Source organism: Chlorocebus sabaeus, chromosome 3 (genome assembly GCF_047675955.1).
Source record: "Chlorocebus sabaeus isolate Y175 chromosome 3, mChlSab1.0.hap1, whole genome shotgun sequence".
Taxonomy (NCBI): Eukaryota; Metazoa; Chordata; class Mammalia; order Primates; family Cercopithecidae; genus Chlorocebus; species Chlorocebus sabaeus.
In genome coordinates, this window is record NC_132906.1 from 48,694,730 (window position 1) to 48,711,050 (window position 16,321).

The following is a 16,321-nucleotide window of genomic DNA, read 5'->3' on the forward strand; positions in this document are numbered from 1 at the left end:
CTTTAAAATATATATGTGTGTGTGTGTGTGTGTGTGTGTGTGTGTCTGTGTGCGACGGAGTCTCACTCTGTTGCCCAGGGTGCAATGGTGTGATCTCTGCTCACTGCAACCTCTGTCCACCTCCCAGGTTGAAGTGATTCTCCTGCCTCGGCCTCCCAGGTAGCTGGGATTACAGATGGCTTCCATCATACACTGCCAAGTTTTGTATTTTTAGTAGAGACAGGGCTGGTCTTGAACTCCTGACCTCAAGTGATCCACCCCTCTCGGCCTCCCAAAGTGATGAGATTACAGGCATGAGTCACCATGCTCGGCCTTCAAGTATATATATCTAAATAAATTAAAACTCACAAGTTAAAACTCACATGTTAAAAATTATGAATGAAAATAACTGATGGAAGACTACACAGGCTCAATGTACAGGTGCATTTAGTATGCTGTCAGATAATAGTTATTTCTAGAGCTGTGTATCAACATCTTTGGGAATGAGAGAGGTCTATATGTTTTATTTTATAATACTTAGTTTTTCCATTTGATGTATAACTCCTTAAAAATGTTAAAGATATTCTGTAAAAAGACTGTTCATTACATGTTTGGGATTTCAAAAATTATTTTGTTTTTTTGATGCAGCATAATATAGATTTGGATCTAGGTGGAGAATAAGAATGCTTGTAAGGAAGGTAAAAATGGGTAAGAAATAATACCATTTGACTTATGCTTTAGTAGGTGTGAAACTTAAACGCTTGGTGTAAAAGCTTTAATTCCGATTTTCTTTCCATTCGAGTCCCATTTTCAATTCATTGGCTTTCATATTCTAATGAAAACTGGATCAATTTGAAGGCACTTATACAACTGTTTCCTAACACGGAATGAGTCATTTTGTCAGCTGAGTTCTTATTCACAATCACCCTGCAGTGTAATACTTTGTTGCTGTTGTTGTCGTTGTTGCTGTTCAAAAACGTGTTGTGAGTCAGTAATTTTTTCAGAGAACCATTAAGTATTTTCTGTGTTTATAGAGAGAAATTTGAGGTGATGATTAAACAGCATATATAAAAAAGCTTTTTTTTCTAATTTCTGATTATCTTAGTACCTTATTAATCCCTATTAAGTTGTTGTTCAAATGAATTTGTATAATCTATATCTCATGTTTAACTTTTGAATAATAAAGAGTATCAAAACTGTAATTAAAGAAAATGAAAATCAGTATATTAAACTCTGAGGACCAAAATTTTTCTATAGACATCCAAAATAAGTTTACTTTTTTGTAAATCAGATTGGTCATAATTACCAATTAATAAAAATTCCATAGTACATTATGTGAGAGTAAAAATACCTAAAATAAGTAAAAAATGTCAAAAAAGAGGACAAATAGCAAACTATAGGAAAAAAATTTCAGAGTCATTCATTTTTCTCGTACTTGTTTTTCTTGTGTTATAGGTAAAAATATTATCTGCTGCTGGGGAGGTGTTTTCCTACATTCATTGCTTTTACTCTTTAGGATGCTTATGAACAAACTGTCCAAATTATAAAAAAATATTGTTTTCATAATATATACTTGAAGGGAAGTTTCATGGTTTATGTACTTGTAGGAAAAATACGTAAAGGGCATACTGTAATTACCAGTGGATTCACTATACCAAAATGCAAAATAAAATACAATTTTATTTTTAAGAGCTCCTGATTATAAAATTAGAACTTACAGTATTTATGATATAAAAGTATACTCTATCACTATAATGTAGTGATTTCACTATAATGTAGTGAAATTTCTGTATTATATATAAACAGATATAGTATTACTGGTAGGTAGAAAGTAGTAAGTTGCAGATGTACTATAGTATTACTGGTAGATAGAATGTAGTAAGTTACAGAGCCACCCTAAAGCAACCAATAAAAATTTTAAAAAATGAAATACATGGTAATAGTCCAACAATAAATATAAAAACATATTATAAAATAATCCAAAATAAGTCTGAAAAAAACAAAAAAAAATGAACAAATGGGGCAAATAGATAACAGCAAGATAACAGATTTACAGCTAATGCTGTGAAGAATAGCAGTTACGTAAATTGTGTCAACAACCCTATAAAAAGGCAGAGACATCCATAATGAATAAAAAGCAATACCTAATATGCTGTCTATAGAAAATGTACATTAAATATAAAGACAATGGCTTGTAATATAAAATGTGTTCTCCCTCCTTTTCTAATAATTCATTCTATCATTTTTCTATCTACCTTTCCCTATGTGCCTTCATGGAATAAATTGCTGGATCTATTTTGGTTTTAGGCACAGTTGTCTGTTTCAAGTAGGACAGTGAAAGATTACTATATCTCTTTGGACTTTTCACCCCAGTTTTCTACATAGATAACCAAGATTTGTGGAAATCACAGAGGACTGACATTTCTCTACTTCACTATCCCCAATAATTTTTCTAGTGGTAATTCTAATTCCTCAAAAATTTTGGTTTACTGAACTTAGAAAATTTGAAGTTACATGAAAATGATCTCCATTAGACTGAAACAAAATTACTCTAGGTTTTGAAAACCCCTTTTTCAAATTGACTATAGACTTGTGAAGTTACAGCTTTTCTCTGGAGACTCCTGATGATTGATACAGTTCCCTGTACTCAAAGGATATGTGTATTTATGCTTTGCATTCAGAAAAAGGAATGTCTCTTAGTGTAATTTTTCTGTCAATCTAAGGATATGAGAAAACCTCAAGCAATTCATCTGTGTGGACATGGGGAGGAGGAAAATGAGACTATAGATATATGTTGCTTTGGATGCCACCAATATGGGCCAGAAAGCTTGCTTGAAACAAGATGAAAGTATGATTTGGAGACCAATGAAGTGACTTTTTGAATCCTTGCCTTCCTAAATACAAACTGCACGACCCTGGATATACCTCTTAAAATTGTAGCAATTTATTTTTCTCAGTGGCAGATTTGAATTATAATGATTCTATGTCTATAACTTAACACTATTGTGAGAATCAAATGAAATAATGATTAGTAAATAACTTTGAGAATCATTAAGCAATTTATCAAACATGTTTTGTGCAAGGTACATATAGGTTATAGTAATTATTGTAAATAATTTAGGCATAGTTCAAAACCATAATGCTTTTTAACAACTGACCCACTTTATTTCTTGTATGAAATATATTTTCAATAAATGTTCTATATTTTTCTAATAAATCTCTGTTTATTTAATGCAACTATCTATTTAACTTTAAACAAGAGAAATTTAGAAAACATATTTTGCATAAAGAGATAAAGTGTTCTCTAGTTTGTATAATATGCAATTTTTTGTAAATATTTTCAGCTTCTTGTCTCATTTCTTAGTTCTTCCTACAAAACAACTGAATGGTTTGTACTGAATTATTATTTGTAACAGGCACTATGCCAACTATATTTTCTACTTTACCTTATTCAGTTTTTAACTGGAAACTGTGGCCCAGAAAATTTCCTAAGCTCTTACCTGAGCTAAGAATTATCTGAGTGTAGAGTTTGGAAGGGGATGTGGTCATGAAAAGTTTGATCCCTCCCATTTTGTCCTCTTTTCTTAAAAAGTTTGATCCCTCCCATTCTGTCCTCTTTTCTTAAGCCAGCTGCCTCTGGAAAACACACTTTATACTGTGCTTACTTCTTCATGCTCTACATTTGGTGGATAACCAACCTTACCTGGGGAGTTTTGAGGTTGTGCACACATCTCTGCCTGTGATAGAATGGGCAAATGTAATTTTATCATTCATTGTTGGGATACCTATTTCTGCGGCACATTTAAGGCCCATCTTCTAACCGTGTGTGTGTGTGTGATTTAACTGTATCCCTCCCACATTCCAAATTAAGATAAGCAAAACTCCAATTTAAGATAAGCAACCTAAATTCTGATTTGATTATTCTGTTGTGGCTCAGGACACACTACCCTAAAACCTGACTGCAGGATATCAGAATACAGGACTCCAAAATTAACCTCTTTGGCATATTGAATATCTCTAGCTGATTATTTTGAGAAATTGCAGACATAGAATTAGCTCTGAAAAGGTACCTTTTATAAAAAAAATTTACATTTATAAAGGAAATTTCTATTAGTAAAGGTATCTATGTTGCTCTGAGCCAACTTTTACCATCTGAGACTTATCTGCCTAAAAAGGCAACATTTATTCACAATTCCTTACTTTCCCTCATCTTCCCATAATTTGTCTCCCCCATACTCCCCCAGCAGCCCCAAGCAACTAGTTCTTTCTGTAGTGCAGCATACTATATAAGTTTTGATCATCTGGCCCTTCTTTGAGTGCCATATTCTTGTGGTACTTCTGTGCATACATACATAGTTAAAATTGTTTTCCCCCATTAGCCTGTCTTATGTCAACTTAATTTATAGCTCAGCCAAAGAATCTAGAAGGGTAAAAGAGAGGCATCTTTTTTTCCTCTCCTAAAATACCATTACTTACTTTTTCATATAGTTTTATCTATTTGTATCCGTACATTTTAATGGTTATTTTTTTCTTTTAACTTAAAAAAATGTAATCATATTCTATGTAGTCCCTTGAAATATATTTTTTTCTCTGAAAATTATATTGTTAAGATGCAGCCATGCTTTTGAGTACTGTTGCATTTGGACTCTTGTGAAATATTTCATTCATTAAATATACCACAGTTATTTTCATCTACTCTCTTATGAGGTGGACACTTTTTCTTCCCTTCTCATATTACAGGTTTATATTACTGTTAACAGTACAGATACCAGCATTCTTGTATGTGTTTTACAGTGTACATGTGTAAGAAATACTCATGGGTATGTATCTTAGCTAGGTTTTGAGATATGTGAATTGTAGTTTCAAAATGTAACAATTTTTTCAAAGTAATGGTACCAATTTACATTTCTACTGATAATATATATAAAAAACTCTAAAATTTTCCAACACTTGGTATTTTCAGGTATTGTAACATTTCCTCATTGAATGGATGAAAATAGCATCAAATTGTGGCCTTGATATGCATTCATCTGGTCACTAATGACTTCTCTTCTTATTTTTATTGACTCTATATATATTTCTTTCTTTTGTGAGATGCCTGAGCTTGCCATTAGCCTATTTTTATTGTTTAAAATAGTTAAAATAAACACCAATAAAAAGTTATGAAATCTTACAAAAGGGAATATGATTAGTGTGTTGAGTAGTTGAGAACAAATAGATACTCATTAAACATTAGTATAATTACATAATATTGAAAACATAGAATGCAAAAACTATCATACCTTTACATTTATGAGCATATATAGCATCCAAGTTGCACACTTAACAATATTTTACAAGGCTGGGCATGGTGGCTTATGCCTGTAATCACAACACTTTACAAGGCCAAGGAGGGAGGCTCACTTGAGTCCAAGAGTACAAGACCAGAATGGGCAACACAGCGAGATCCCATCACTAATGTTTTAGAAAGGATTTTCTAGTATATACAAAAATGGTACATATTATGGTACTAAATATTTGGCAGTAATCATGGTAAAGTAGGAAAACATGGCAAGGGCCATTAACATGTAATACTAAATTATAACAGCTTTTGAAAATTAGAGAACCCAAGAATGTTAGGCTTCTCAAAGCCCAAAAGGCTTTATGAATTTTATGGCAAAACTATCTTTTCACCTATTTCTGACCATATCATGAATTGTATATATTTTAGAAACAAACAAAAAAATTCTAATAGAATTTTAGTCCCAAAAGGTGTAATATATAGTTAATATGTATTTTCAAGAATAGCCCACAAAATATGACGTTCTTCTGCAAAATGAATGTACATATGCCTTATACAAAATGTATGTTGAATAAATGTGCTATGTTTGCATTATGAATCTTTCTTCCTTAACACAAATAGGCTCCTTAACTTTCAAACACAGAGAAACTTACTTTAGAAGTCCCATTTTAGCACAAGGATAAAAAAATGTTAACCGGGCAATTAAACTAGATTGACTTTAGTGCATAAGATTCAGGTGTGTTCAATTCCAAATTTGTCCTGCCATGAAGCATCTCTTGGAGGTGTAGCTGGTTGGCACAACAGCAGGACAGGTTGCAATGGCTGGAATATACAAGGTCAGACAATTCTTTGAAACTTTTCATTCTATACAATTTCTATCTCTGACACCCCAGAATGAGAGGTAAAATAAACACATTTGTGCTAAAGCAATTTCACATAGTGTTATCTAACTAAAAATAGCCATATAATAACAAATTATTACCCCTCTTTTACAGTTGAGGAAGCCAAATGTCAGATACAGTAAGATTGTAGTGTAAATTTTGCTGTAAAAATAAACTTTTCTATAAAAATAAATTGATAATCATCATGTTCTCTTTCCAAAAAAAACCCCTTATTATGAGGGTTATGACAAATACACAGATTACTGCAATACAAGTCAGAAAACTATTGTCTGGAAAAGTAAAGATAAAGCCTGAAGAATTCAAAGAGTGACATCTTGCTACAACTTATTTTACTGTTTGTTGGTGGAAGAAGGGGGTGTGGGTAGGAAAGTCCTCATGGAGACAGATGTGAATAGAGATTAGAGGACTAGACCAAAGGCATTGAATCAGCATGAGCACCTGTCCTGTCCACCATTGGAGAAGTATGAGATCATTTTTGTAGGAAATAATAAATCACTTATTTCTGCTAATAACTTGGATATGTTAAGGGAAACAATCAGGACAAGATAAGAAAGGTAGGTTGGAGGTGACATTGTACAGGATCATGCATGGCCAGGCTAATAAGTTTATGCTTTATCTGGGAAGCAGTCAGATCTCTTTGAACAAGGTGAATCTGTCTTCAGTGAGTTGGATGAACTGAAGAGGAGGCACTGGATGAAGGGAGAAATATCAGGTAGTTATTGGAACTATCTAACCTAGAGGAAAATAGAATGTGGTAGAAAGAATTTTTTAAAGGGCAACGGGGGGATGATGTGAGAGACGCTATGGAAGTAAAACTGACAAGACATTGTCAACTTACGTGGGTGTGTGGAGGCTCATGCAGTTTTCAAAGATACTTTCATAAACTGCAGTTGTATGCCTCAGAGTGTAGTATTGATATTGAAACCAGTTAGTACTCTGGAGAAATGGTCTGTTAATCATGTTCATTTGGAGATAGTAGAAGGTTATTCACAGACTTCAAACTATATAAATGGTAATATTTATTTGGATGTCAGAAACAGATGCAGTTCATGCCAGTATAGTTTCTAGAATATAGCAGGAATTGAATACATAGCTTGTGTCTAATGATTAACTGGTCAACCAAAATAGAGGTTAGGGACTTCTTAAAAACTTCAGTTTGCTAAATGAGCTATTACAGTTTTGTCTTCCCTTTTCACTCCTCAAAATTAGTCATGCTTACTCTTGAGAAGTTGGTTGGAATGCAGAATTTGTATTTAGGGTTCAGATTTTCATGCTTATTATTATTATTTTTTGCTTCATTCTTGAATATGTATAGTGATACAGAAAAAAAATATATATAAGTATGGCACTGAAAAGCTTATCTTTAATTGTAAACTCCATGATACAAAAGTATTCTCAGAATGTAGGGAACAATGAATGCTGTAAAACAGGAAACAGCTAAATGTCTACAGAATTTCATATAAAAAAACAAAATGAGTGGCAAATGTTAACATTTTGTCAAGAAGGAATCTTGAACTCAGCAGTCTAATACGAGGATATGAATTGATTGACGAAATGAAGACCAAGTTTTTCAGGATGTTTCTGTAACTTTCTTCATTACAAGAATATATTTGAAAGCCTCCTTAAATTGTTTTCCATTTTTAACGCATTATCATCACATTTAATTACTGAACCTTTGGGGAAATTATTCAGCATTTTAGGTTTGAAACTACCCAGTAGGGTGTCTATTTTTGCATAGAAAATTACTACGTGAGAGCACACGATTTAATCTAGCATACATGCTAAATCAGTGCTTAAAAGGAAAAAAAAATTCTCTTAATCTTTTCAGTTCTTTCATTTGATAAAACAAGTAGGCGTACGAGCTTGGCTAAATATGCTTTAAAGAGAGAGTTCTGCAGGTGAAGCGACAAAAGCTTTTTGGGTGCTTTATTATGCATTCTTTTCTTTATATCTAAGAGGATTCTAGCATTTATCCAAAATGGTATTTCCCTTTTAGGTGTGCATGATAGCACGGCAAAGAAAAGATGGCACTTCCAGACAAGTCTTTCATCCTGTGACAGCTGAATTATTCTCTTCCAAATATGCTAAAACAACAGATTTTCATTTTGTTCAAGGCCTTACATCATCGTTAAAAAGCCTTTTGGAATTTGTTCCAGTCATCAAAAATGTGGAGGAGAGAAACTAAACATGGAGTATCACACCATCTCTAAGACAGGGTTCAAACCTTCGAAAAAGCATGTGCAATTACAGATATCTTCTCACTGTAAACAGCAAAGCCAAGGTCTTACAAATAAATGGAGTAGGCAGCTTACGGGATGTGATTAGAGGGGCAAGCCAGATGCTCCTATCTAAAAATATCTCTCATGCCTGTACCTTTAGAATTCATTCCTCTGCATCTTGGAGGTTTTTTTGATTGGCAAGAGATCCCCATTAAAATGTAAATACTGCTGGGAGATGCACAACCTTAATCTTTTATCAAGGATCATCTCGGTCGACTAGTTGGAATGAAACAAGAAATAGAATAGAGCTTTGGAAAAATGAGTAAAGAAACAAGTTAAAGGCAAAAGGATACTGGCAAGAGAGAGAAGACCCTGAAATAGAAACTTCTATATTTTACAATTTGCCTGATGCCAGTTCTGAGTAACTGGGGTAAATATATAAAAGAAAGAAAACAGACATAGAAAGGCTTTTAAGGTGAAAATTAAACTGCTATTCAAGCAACTTATAATAATTTTAATTTAGTGGAAAAATCTAGTGATTAGAAGACCATGTCTTCTAGGTTTGATGTTCATTTTGTTTACTTTCAGATGATGACCAGAAGATTAATTATCTCAGGAAACAAGATTATCACATTAAATGAAAAATAATACTGCTTATCAAATGATTTATATCAACATTAAATTAGGAGATATATAGTAACAAAAAAAGAATAACTGTATTAAAGCAAAATCAGATTCAGCTACTGTTTAAGAATAGTTGTATATGCTTCAATTTAAGCCACCAAATTCCTCAGAAGTTGGTGTTTCTGCTTCCTGTGCCTGTGACATCCTACAGCAATTGAGTAAAATCAGATAGAAGAATATTTGAATCCAGATTCTGCCACTTAATAGCTGTGAGATTTACAGATGTGAAGTTTATTCAACCTTTAGAAATGCTAATTTCCTCATCTACAAAATCACTATTGTTATGCTATGCCATGCAGGAATCTTTTAAACATTTGAGATGATTTATGTAAATATCAAGGATTGGGAAACGTGGCAAGTTCTTCATAAAGGATATACGCTTTTTTTTTTTTTTTTTTTTTTTTTTTTAGTTTTAACATTCCTAGTTAAGTTAAAATGTTAGCTTTTGTTCTGGGAAAATACTGTTCTCTCTTTGTGTATTAGGCCATTGCATATATTTGGTAAGTAAGAGATTGTCTTCTTAATGTTTAATAATCATAAGTGCCAGAATTTAAAGAAAAATAAAACAGGTGACCATAGGTATCTATACACAGAAAATAACTTCCTGGAAAATATCAACTCAGCACTGCCAGGACCTTGACAAATAGGTGATCATGTGAACCTTTGAAACAATCAAAACCATGTGAAGAGCTTAAAATTGTCTACTTAACCAAAAACAGCTCTGCCTCTGCAAGCTATCTATCCATCCATCTGTCATACGGCATGGGACAGGTTTTCCCATTGTGTATTTATTTTTCCTCATCACTAAGGACAGCTGGTTGAATGTGAATGTTCTATCAGATACACTTAACCCTTGGCTTGTAAGCAAAAACAAAACAAAACAAAATTGAATTTTGTCATTTAATTTATTTTTCTCAAAGTTTACTGGATGAAATATCTTCCATCCTACCCTCATCCTTACTTATCTGGAAAGCTAAAGTATGTGGTGCAATGAGCACCTCACTTACTCCGCGAGGCCTCTAACACAGTGCCACGTACAAACAGGTTATCAAGAATTGCTTCATAATGACGAAAGGTTTGGGTTTAAGTACTCATTTATTCCTCTTTTTTTCACTTTTCAGTGCACAAGAAATACATACCATTTCCTTATAATGATGTAATTATATAAATGAGGTGAAGATACATAGAGACACATACAAGCGCTCAGAGTGAATGAAAGTCTACAAAGCTGTTTGGATTGAAAGATGTCTCTGGAAAATCAGGAAAATTGAGTGTATTTTTCTGATCCATAAGGGTTTATTTTGTTTGTTTGTTTGTTTGCTTGCTTTTTTGTTTGTTTTTCATATGAGAAAGAGTGAATGCAGATATAATTGAGCTCATAACTTCAAATGAGAAATAAGCAGCAGTCACAAATGAAATTGTCATCAAAGAACCTATTCTCATAGGCGGAATTATTATTTTAAATGCTGGGGGAGAGAACTAGAGAGAAGAGAGGAAAGATGGGAGTATCTGAGCAAAATGTTCTCCCAGGGCACATCACTTCTAACAGAGTCACTATCCATTATGATGCAAATGTCAAACACCAAAGCTAGTTCTCCCGACAAAAATAGACAGATTTGATGGTGCTATCTAGATTTTTCTTACTGAAATTTTTAGAGCATTCGTTTGAACAGAGGGTAGTTTGGAGGTCACATGTTCCTTTCTTGATAACAACCTAATTTCCTCATTCCTTTTTGTATGTAGATACAGTTTCTATCTTCTAAGTGCCTGCAGGGATCTAGCTGTTAAAAGAAAATTTCAAAGGAGAAGGTGAATTTGTATGTTAATCCCCTTCCTATAAAATAAACATGGGGTATGTTGTAATTATTTCTTTCATCTGTTACTAGAGATGATTTTAACTAAAGTAGGGGTGAGCATCTGTGCTAAGGTAAGCAAGCTGGCTTTCCCAAAGGCCTGGTAACTGTACAAGTTGTTTCTCTGAATTTTGTTGTATCTTCTACATTTATATTCCTCATATGAACATCTTATAGGGTTATGTACAATCTAGTTTCCCCTTCATAAAATAGCAGGATGCTGACAGCACACTGTCGGGTACATACGTTTCTCCAGCAAAAGCACAATGCATTGTGGAAGGCACCTTGGGTAGTAATTGATACAAGTCTGTTTCCCTGTATTTATTGAGTGATGTTCAACCTCCTGCATCTACAGCCACCACTGTTCTAATTATTCAAGCTGACATTCCGTACTGTAGTGCTATATGACTGCTTCATAGACATGTCTTAAAAATTGGTGTAAGTTAATAATTTATTTCAAATACATGAACGTACCTAGCATATCATCGGTGCTCTAGAAATGAGTGTTTCTTATTTTTATATTCTATTTTTTTCTGATTCCTCCCATCCAAAATAAATTCCTCATCAAGACAGTGAAATAGTTTACCCTGGAGGGTAAAGAGTAGCATGAAGCCAGATAATTGTAAAGTATTAAATGTAAGGTCACTGATTTAAGAGTTATCGATTAGGTGCTATAACCTCCATTACACCTTGGCTACCCATTCCTCAATGCTATTCATTGCCTCTAACTCTCTCAATGGCAGAAACCACCTGTGGCCACCAGGGCACCAGTTCTGTGTAGGTAACAAGATGGCTCTTTTTCCCAAGTCACCATCTTCTATTGACCAGACTAAGCTCTCACATCCAGACAGCGGGGGTACAGGTCTTAGGTTCTTAGTATAAACAAGGGAGGAATAAACATACCAGGACAGATACTGTACCTGTCAACCTCCCTGCCTCTTATCTCTTGTGTGGGCCCTGGAGGCCACACATCTTTCTTTGTCTCTTGGTTTCAGAAAAATTTGTGTTCTTAACCCATATTTAGTTTTTTTTTTTTTCCTATCATTTCTATTTCATACATTCTCATACATTTAACTTGTAAAATGGACTGTAGTATTATTACCTAATGTAATTAAAGCATATGAATTAAAATATTTCTATAGTCAAAAAAAAAAAAAAGTACCCAAACAGGTTACTAGATATATGACCTTTGAGAAAAAAATAAAGCCAGAACATGTATTCACAAACATACATATATAAACACGTATTAGAGGCACTAGTCCATATAACATTCCACATGTAAAGAATAATCATTCATATGTGACAGTATAGTTTTTGACATTTCCACCTAAAAATGCTAACATTGAAGCTACATGCCAGAGAACTGTAAATATTTATCTGGAGTCAATTACGTAACCGTGTTTGTTCATCCCCGCACCCCCAGTGTCTATAACACCTGAAGCACAGTACATGTTCAAAATACACTTGCTGAATAATTGATGAGCACTCCACTTCTCTTAACTACAAGGTTAGTCATTGCAATATTTGTTTTATATTTTGTATACATGTATACATAAACTTCTTACAAAAAAGGCAAGTATTCTAGTGTACAGTCTTATTGTTACAATATAGTATTCAAGTGATTGATAACTATATTGTTATCAATCACTTGAATACTATATTGTAACAATATACAATATTGTTGTCCCTTCTCTCCTGTTTTCCTGCCCTTTCCTCATCACAAGTCTGTCCTACCCCTGCACTCATTAATAACGGTGGGTGGTTTTATGTTAAGTCTTTGTAGGTCCTCATTTACCACTTCATTCCCTTCAACAACAAACCCAGTATGTGGTGTATGTGTGAAATAGCTTGCTTCACAGTCATTGTACCTAGTATATCAAGTGTACATATTTTCTCCTCAGGTTCAGAATTCTACTGGGTGAGCTTACATTAAATAGGGGCCATCACAGAAGATCAAGAAAAACACACTCTCTTTCCTACAGAGATACCGGAAGACCTAATAGTCATCTTTACTTCACCCCTCCGCTTTGCTTCTAATTGGTATATAGTAGTTTTGCAGTTCAGGAAAACAACTACAATTTCAGGGACATGTGACAGCCAGGATGCTTCACACTAGGTAGCTAAATGTATCCAGGGCAAAATATCAAATGAAGAAGCATCTGATTAGGAAGGGCCACCCCTCTAAAACAGTGCGGCTGAGCAATAACATCTACCAAGTATCAGGAGCTGTTGCCACCTTGAAATAACACAATTATCTACTTTTCTTAATGTTCCCCAACTGCTCCTAGCCCATGTCTTATGATCCTATGACACTTACAACATTCTCTCTTTAATATGTGTGTGTGTGCGCCATATGTATAAATACATAATTATATATGTACATATTATATTTATATAATCTCACAACAATCTTGCAAGATAAAAACTATTTTCTTCATTATCCATAAAACTGGTAATCAGAGAGATTAAGTCCTTGCACAAAATCACTCTCTTAGTGATTTCAGATTTAACCTGTGCCCATGGCTCTGCACTTACTGCATAGACTCCCACAATTTTTCAATCTAAATATTGGATAAGCTGGAGCTGACAGAGAGAGCTGTTTCTGGGTTATTGCAAGGGAAACACTACCTTGAATGATCAAATTTACCAAGGATGCTGGGTGTATCAGTAAAGGATACTTGGGTTCCTTCCATAGTATCTTGGATGAAATCCCTGAGATGTACACTACCGCAGGTCTCAGTCCATGGACCCAGTTATGCTCTGGGCACAAAGTACAATACCAAAACGCATGCCCTCCCTCTCACAGACTAAGAATAGGAGCCCTCGTCCTAAACTTGCCCTTTCTGAGATAGAATATTTTAAATCACAACCCTGATCACCACCTACCCTTGCTCAAGAGCATATTATTGACTATTTGCCATCTGATTACTTAAAACCTCTTGCCAGGTTAAAATAATGTGAAAGATCAGAATTCTGAGAGAATTAAAGATTCTCTGATAGAGCTCTTCAATCACTATCAATCAATCAAATGTTGGTCATCCAGCTCTATGTTAGGGGTTTCAGTGACAGTAAACTTACTCTCCTAATCAGCTTATTTATTAGAGCATTAAAATTATGAGAACATTAAGGAAGAATTTTAACTATGAAAATAAATAAAATCAGTTGAGATCTGTCCCCCAAAATTGGTCCTTTGGAGCCAGGAAGAGTCATCATTCCACTTTTTAAAGATTTATCAAGCACCATATAATGCTTAAATAAGGTGATTTTTTTTTTCTGAAAACTATGCCTCAGAACAAAAGGGATCACACTGTTGGGCCTTTTAAAGATTCTTTCATGTTATGAAACCTGTTTGAAAAAAACACATCAGCCTTTGCAAACATGAATCAATTCTTATTTTGGATGCGTAAAGAGGTCAACTATTTAAAAAAAGATGACAAAGTGCTTTAAACACACTTTAATAACTGGTCAGGAGGGATGAACTAAAATTTGCAAGTATTCTATAACTTAGATAAGATACATTTTAAAGATCACTTTAAAAATTCAAGGGAGAAATTGCATTTGTTATGGCAATGACAAATAGATACATGAGGGATGAACTAAAAATAAATTATTCTCTTGTTATGCAAATATAAGAACATAGGGCTATTGGTCAGGCACGGTGACTCACTTGAGGTCAGGAGTTCGAGACCAGCCTGGCCAACATGGTGAAACCCCGTTTCTACTAAAAATACAAAAAAAATAAATAAATAAAATAAAAGGTGTGGTGGCCAGTGCCTGTAATCCCAGCTACTCAGAAAGCTGAGGCAGGAGAATTGCTTGAACCCAGGAGGCGGAGGTTACAGTGAGCTAAGATTACACCATTGCACCCCAGAAACTCCGTGCCAAAAAAATAGAAACAAACAAAAAACACAGGGCTGAGCTTTGTTACCTTTCTCACTGAGTCAACCCCATTACCTGTATCTACAACAGTACCTGACAGCTAGGAGGGGCTCAAAACTCATCTGCTGACTAAAAAAATGAATGAAAATATGGCTAATTTTGGCTTGAAACAAAAGTTTCTAGGAAGAACATCAAGTTCAAAAAGTACTGTTTCTCAAGTAACTTGTAAATGGAGATGATGTATTAAATTGCCTCCAAGGTGACCTTGGTAATGACTGAAGTGCAGACAATAATGAGGCTTAAATTTTTTTAAAAAGGTGAGGTTATGTAATAATCAATAAATCATAGCTGTTTTCAGTATTACCAGTAGAAATTTGTCCAGGTGCGGTGGCTCACACCTGTAATCACAGCAATTTGGGAGGCCGAGACGGGCTGATCACCTGAGGTCAGGAGTTTGAGACCAGCCTGGCAACATGGTAAAACCCCCTATCTACCAAAAATACAAAAATTAGCCGACCGTGGTGGCACACAGCTGTAGTCCCAGGTACTCGGGAGACTGAGGTATGAGAATCGCTTGAACCCAGGAGGTGGCAGTTGCAGTGAGCTGAGATGGCACCGCTGCACTCCACGCTGGGAGGCAGAGTGAGAATCCGTCTCAAAAACAAAGAAAGTAGAAATTTGACTATGTGTCATATCCCTAAGTGTTTGTATATTTGGATAGGCCATTATTGCTGTTTTGCACTGCAACCACTTCTTCCCTACTCCCCCCACCAAAGCATACTCAGGAATTATTTTTAATTTGGACTGGCATTTTATTCCAATATATGAGACATTTGAAACCCTGGCTTCCAAGTTGGTTTATCTCCAGACTGAATTTTCTATATTTTCACAGGGGCTAAAGGCTTGGTTTTGATTCACCCTAATATTATCACTGAATTGTAGCACCCACAATTTAATGTAACAATGCTTTGTAGTTAGATACAGCATAGAGTGAGGTTTTTATCTCCCTTACTTTGGAAGCTGTGTGCTGACTAAAGAAGCTTAAAATTGCATTTGCACTTTGGCAGTCACATCACACTATTGACTAATATTGAGACTTCCTGAAACTAAAATCCCAACATCTTTCTGACATGTGCTGATAAGCCACATAATCCTCCAACCATACTTGTGCAGGTAGCTGCAATGAACTCTTTTTTTACACTTACTTTTGTCCAGCTTACAAGATAACCTTCTAACAGAGTACTATCCCTCCAAGTTTTACATAATCTGCAAATGTGATGCCTGTTGGGAATCTGTGACCTCACTGATGTTTTTGATAAAGTAAATGAAGATGCATTGGAGGGATGTCATGAAGTGAAAAACAGGTTCTCTCCTAAAGAAAGGCCAGTCAGCAATGTTAAATATTTTAGAGAAGTTGCTGTGAACTGAAATGAAAGCCCTAACCCTCCATTCCTCCATGAGGTATTTGGAGATGGGGCCTTTGAGAGATAATTAGGTTTAGATGAGGTCATGAAAATGGGGCCC

General features: G+C 34.7%; 1 protein-coding gene across 6 annotated transcripts in view; it reads right to left on the minus strand.

Moving 5' to 3' along the window:
• The window catches only part of PCDH9 (protocadherin 9), a 951,590-nt gene that overhangs the window by 655,696 nt on the left and 279,573 nt on the right, over positions 1-16,321 (minus strand). The gene's annotated exons all lie outside the window — the stretch shown is intronic.